We start from the raw sequence: 6,115 nt of genomic DNA on the forward strand, positions 1-6,115 counted from the left end.
GAGGCCCGCGTACCACCAAAAAAAAAAAAAAAAAAAAGAAAGATATGAGATCTACCCAAGATGTCAAGGGGCAGGGAAGGAAGAACATGGTGAATGGCAGTAGTTGGAAGAAAACAAAGTCCATCAGTACACTCATGATTTGCACAAAACACTGGACATAGCACGAAATACAGGAAGAACATGATAAGGATCCAGTCTTTGAAAAATCTTATAGTGCAGTAAAAAAAGGAAGACATATTCACGAATAACTCCAATACAATGAAGAAAATTTATGGGCTACAAGAAAGGTAAAAAGTGTCACTGCATGGACAAATCTGTTTCCCTCCAAATGAATTTGATCACAACTCTCTGTCTCTTCTGTTCAAAACTCTAAAGACAAGAACTATCTTAGGCTGAGAAAAAGAATTAGGGTGAAACACAGGCAACATTGTTTGTGTATTTGTTATAAAAGATTTTAGTAGAAGAGCTTTAAATATTAGGCTAAAATGACTTTTAGATTTTAATTATCTATTTCTTTTAGCCATATAAATTCTATCCCTTGTCACCACAAATAATTGAGTTGTGTCTGAAAGAGAAATAAGTGCTATTTGAAAATTGGGGGTGGGTCTCAAAATTATTGCTATTTGCAAATAACGATAGTGTGAATACTTACAAAACCTAAGAAAATCAATTGAAAAAAATGATCCATCAGTATGAGAGCTCAGTGAAGTAGCTAGGTATTTTTAAAAATTAGTATCGCCTACTAATTATTACTACTGTTTATTTACTAACAATAAATTGCTGGTAAATATAATGGAAAAAGTTAGCATACTGTTGATGGAGGTTATTGAGAAGACATGACCTCTAATTGACCCAGAAGCTGGACTGGGGCAATCGGAGGCTCCTCACCCCCTTCCCTGTCCTTGGAGTGAACATTACACCCACTGGTTGCACAGTTGGAACCATTTTCAGGGACACAGCCTTGAGAGAGCAATGTGATGTTGAGACCATCTGGATGCGTATGTGTGACTGAACCCCATTAAGGCCTCTATATATAAACTTTTAAGATTCTGTTGGGCAGGTGTGGAGATTTACTTGTCTGGCGGCCGCCAATGACAAGCCTCCTGTTTAGGTTCCCTTATTATTTAAGTATGCCACCTCCCAATCTCGGGTGGCTGCCTCTCTTTCTTTGGTCCCTCTCTGCCCTCTGCATATGGGGGCCAATTTACAAACCAACACATACACAGTAACCCAAGGTATTAAATATTTAGAAATCACACTAATACAATCTGCTGTCCTCTATTTTTTAAAACTACATATTTTTCTGAGACAATATTTAGAAAGCAATAAGCTTTTTTACCGGCGGCAATTCTGTGTACCATTTAATCTGGAACAAACAGAATTTGTCAAAACAAGATGCATGACTTATGCTGAGACATGATGCAATCAATGGAGGCGCACAGAACCGGCCACTTCACACAGAGGCATCTGCTATTTGTGGTTCTGCTAAAGTTTATGTCTGTGTAACACAAGAATTCTGAGAAACACTATTTTTATCATTCTCATCAAAAGAGAAAAACATATGTATCATGAGGGGTTTATAATTGTAAACACTGTCTTATTGAATATATTTCTGACAAGAAAAATCTTCCACTTTGATGAGAACGAAATTCCTCTTAGAACTGGTACATGATTGATGACTGGAAAAATCTTCCATAGACTGGCTTCTGACTTTGCACATTTTAATCCTTCTTTCTCCTCCACTACACATATTTCCAGAAACAGGGACTGAAGGATGTATTCATACTGAGATATGATCTCTGGCCTTGCACTTTCCCATTACAAAGGATATCCATGCCATAGGCTGTAAGAGTATCCCTGGAAGACTTTTCTATCCAGGGACTGCTAGGAATAACGTAACTATATGAAAGTTACTCTGAACCTCAATGTGTATTGCCCTAAACTCAACTAAATGATTTCCCAATTCAACTTGCCCTTATCAAAAATGCCTAGGGCTTCCCTGTTGGCGCAGTGGTTGAGAGTCCGCCTGCCTATGCAGGGGACACGGGTTCGTGCCCCGGTCCGGGAAGATCCCACATGCCGCGGAGCGGCTGGGACCGTGAGCCATGGCCGCTGAGCCTGCGCGTCCAGAGCCTGCGCTCCGCAACGGGAGAGGCCACAACAGTGAGAGGCCCGCATACAGGGAAAAAAAAAAAAAAAAAATGCCTGGAGGGCAGTGTAATGGAAAGGAAGCTGATGTGGAACAAGGAAGGGGATTTAGAATTTTAAACTGATGGAGGTTAAAACAACTTTTGCCTGGTATCATAACTATTTCTAGATGAGTAAAAACAGAATTTTCCTTTTTGCATAATATCACCTTCTTGCCTCAATTCCTCCCACAGTTGGAAAAAAAGGCAAGGGAATGATGATATTTGTATTGGCCCCATTCTGTTCTTGCTGAGCCAGGCTGTTGTTATATTCTTAGTTGCAGCAATTTTTGAACCACAGTGTAGACCAATATATCTTCTCATGTGATTTTTCTACCTATTCAATAAAAACAGCTTGCCTCTTCTAAAATGTAGTAAAATTTTAAGAGCTCTGATCTTTTCTTACCTGATCTTGGCAGCCTTCAATCTGGAAACAAGAAACAGAGTATCATTCTAGATGTCTTCACAGTAACTACTACATTTTCTAAAATGCAGATCAAAGCAGACACACAGCTCTAGTTTGGGAGGCTAGACTTGCAGTCCCACAACCTGGTTCTCTTATAAATAATCCTCAAGGCCTAAAATGGAGCAAAGGAAGAACAGAAGAACAGAATGTATCTATTTGGCAACTTTGGGGGGCAATGAAATCCCCAGTTTTGTTTTCTTTACACACTCAGTCTTGCTATCCAGAAAGTCTCAGCCACTTTCATGCTTTCAAAAACCACTTATATTCCAATGACTCCAATTTCTGTGTTGGAACTTTTTTCTAAGCTCAAGATCCATTTAACCAATTCTAATGGAAAATTGTAACTTAGACATGTGTCCTAAATGTAACTTATCATTGTCCCTTTCAAATTTGCTTCCCAAAAAAGTGTCACCCTCTCAGTGAATGGCATTACATCCACTCATTTGTTGAAACCAGAAACCTAAATACTACCATAGATTCCTCCATTCCAGTGGAGGAGCCAAAACCAGTTCCCATCAACCTGAAAAAGGCATTTGTGCAAATCTCTCTCCAACTCCTCATTCTGTGATGTCATGTTGCTGGCTTGAAAGTGCCCTGGTGGTAATCATCAAAAAGACAAGAGATAACAAGTGTTGGCAAGGATGTGGAGAAAAGAGGACCCTTGTGCACTATTAGTGGTAATGTAAATTAGTACAGCCACTGTGAAAAACAGTGTGGGTGTTCCTCAAAAAATTAAAAACAGAATACCATATGATCCAGAAATTCCACTTCTGAGCATATATCCAAAGGAAATGAGAAAAGGATCTCAAAGAGATATCTGCACCCCCATGTTCATTGCAGCATTATTCAAGATTAGCCAAGATATGTAAAGAACTGAAATGTCTATCAACAGATGAATGGATAAAGATGCAGTGCATATCTACAATGGAACATTATTCAACCATGAAAAAGAAGGAAATCCTGCCATTTGCAACAACAAGTGTCTGTTTGCATCACACCTGATAACATCACATTGGCCAAAAGCAAGTCACGTGATCAAGACCAAAATCAAGAGGCAGGAAATACACTTTACCTCTACTGGCAAGCACTCCAGAGTCACATGGCAAAGAGTGCGGATACACAGAGAGTTGAAGAAATGGAGCAACAATTCAATCTACCACATGTACATTTTTTTAATGTTCCAAAATAACCAAAGCAGACTTCATGTCTTCATATGGAAAATAAACCTGACCATATGAAAAATACTAGCATAATCCAGTGTAAAATGTTCCAGGAAAAGAAATTTATTAAATTAGAGCACAATGAAGTCATAAGTGACTCACTATGAATTCTTACCTCGAAAAGAAGGGGAAATCAGAAAAATTAAGTATATCAAAACAGAGAAAGGCACCTAGGGAAATTTAAAAGTTTTAATGAACAAAATTGACTGTGGTAATCTGGTTTGCTAACTGAAGCAAAACTCACTATAACTCACTTCCTATATTGTACTTTTTGAAATAATTTTAACTTTTTATTTTGAAATAATTTCAAATTTACAGATAAGCTTGAAATAGTTTCAAGCTTAGGAACAGTACAAAGAACTTCCATACACCCTTCACCCAGATGCATCCATTGTCAACATGCTACACCACATTTGCTTTGCTATTTTGTGTATGGATGTGGTGGGGAGGTGTGATTTTTCTGAACCATTTGAGAGTAAGTTGCAGACATGATATCTTTTCACCAATAAATACACGCTTTTCCTAAGAAAAAAGACATTCTCTACCATAACCAGTCACCAAAATCCAGAAAGTAACACTGATTCAATGTTATTATCTAATCTGCAGAAGTTATTCCAATAATGCTCTTTATAGGAAAAAAATCTCTCATCACATATCATACATTGCATTTAGCTGCCATGTCTCTTTAGTCTCATTTAATCTCGAACAGTTCCTCAGTCTATATTTTTCTTTCATTACCTTGACCATTCTTAAGAAAACGGGCCAAGTTATTCTGTAGAAGGCCTTCAATTTGGTTTTATCAGGGAATTTCTCAAGATTAGATTATCGTTATGCATTTTTGGCAGTATTAACATGGAAGTGGTGTTATGTCCATTTCAGTGCATCATATTAAGAGGAATATGTTGGTATGCACCATTACTATGATATTAACTTTCATCACTTGGTTTCTCCACTATAAAGTTACTATTTTTCCTTTGTAATTAATAAATGCTTTGTAGAAAGATACTATGGAACTACATAAATATCCTGTTCTTCATCAAATTTTTACCAAATTTTAACATTTATTGATGATTCTTGCAGGAATCAATATTACCATGATATTTGCCAAGTGGTGATTTTATCACTCCATCATTCCTTCTATATGTATCAGTTAGCTTTCTACTCTAATGAAGAGTTTTTCCTCTTCCCCATTTATTTCTATCAGTGTGGTCTTAGAAATTCCTGTTTTATTCACTGGGTAAAAAGCCATTATGATCATTTAGATGTTCAAACTGTCCCAGTAGGGGCCATATAGTACTTTTATAAAATAATGAACCCCCCAAATGGTATAATGAGTGAGCCCTCATTAATGTCCTGCTCCATGTTAGCTTTGAAAGAGCTTACTATGGAACCGTATCTCTGGCCTTTTTTCTGACGTTTGTCATTGTTGTGCACTCATCAAAATTAATAATAAATCACAGGCTAAATCTATTACGAACTTATGATGTGCTAGTCATACTGCTAAGCACTTCTCATGTATTATCTCATTTAATCTTAAAAAAAAAAACCTAGGACAGATATTATTTTTATAATACCTATTTTACAACTGGGGCAACTAAGCCTTATAGAGGTTAAATAAAAGCCAGGAAATGGGAAGCTAAAGTTTGAACCCAAGTCATCTGCCTCCAAAGATTTTATTCTTCAGCTACGCTTTGATCTTAGATTCCTAAAGGGGAGAGAGAGACCATACTTGGTAAACACCCAAATGCCGACTTCCTCAGAGTTCCTTCTGCATTTAGATCAGTCTAATGTAGGACTTGAGAGCAGATTCTAGAAGTGAGGCTGCCTAGATTATGATTCATGCTCTTCCATTCATGAGCGGTATGACTTTGCCTTCAAGGCTTCAGTTTCTTCCCTTCTAAAAGAGAGGTGGTAATGAGAACACTTCACAGAACTATTTTGGGAATTGAAAGGGAGCAACAAGTAGAGCACTCGGCACGGCAACTTGGCACATAGTAGGCACACAATAAATATTTTTTTAAATACTAAGATGGTCATAGAAAAATCTCTGCTTCTGACTTTTTTTTTTTTTTTTTTTTTTGCGGTACGCGGGCCTCTCACTGTTGTGGCCTCTCCCGTTCTGGAGCACAGGCTCCGGACGCACAGGCTCAGTGGCCATGGCTCACAGGCCCAGCCGCTCCGCGGCATGTGGGATCCTCCCGGACCGGGGCACGAACCCGTGTCCCCTGCATCGGCAGGCGGAC

Source organism: Physeter macrocephalus, chromosome 7 (assembly GCF_002837175.3).
Source record: "Physeter macrocephalus isolate SW-GA chromosome 7, ASM283717v5, whole genome shotgun sequence".
NCBI classification, from domain to species: domain Eukaryota; kingdom Metazoa; phylum Chordata; class Mammalia; order Artiodactyla; family Physeteridae; genus Physeter; species Physeter macrocephalus.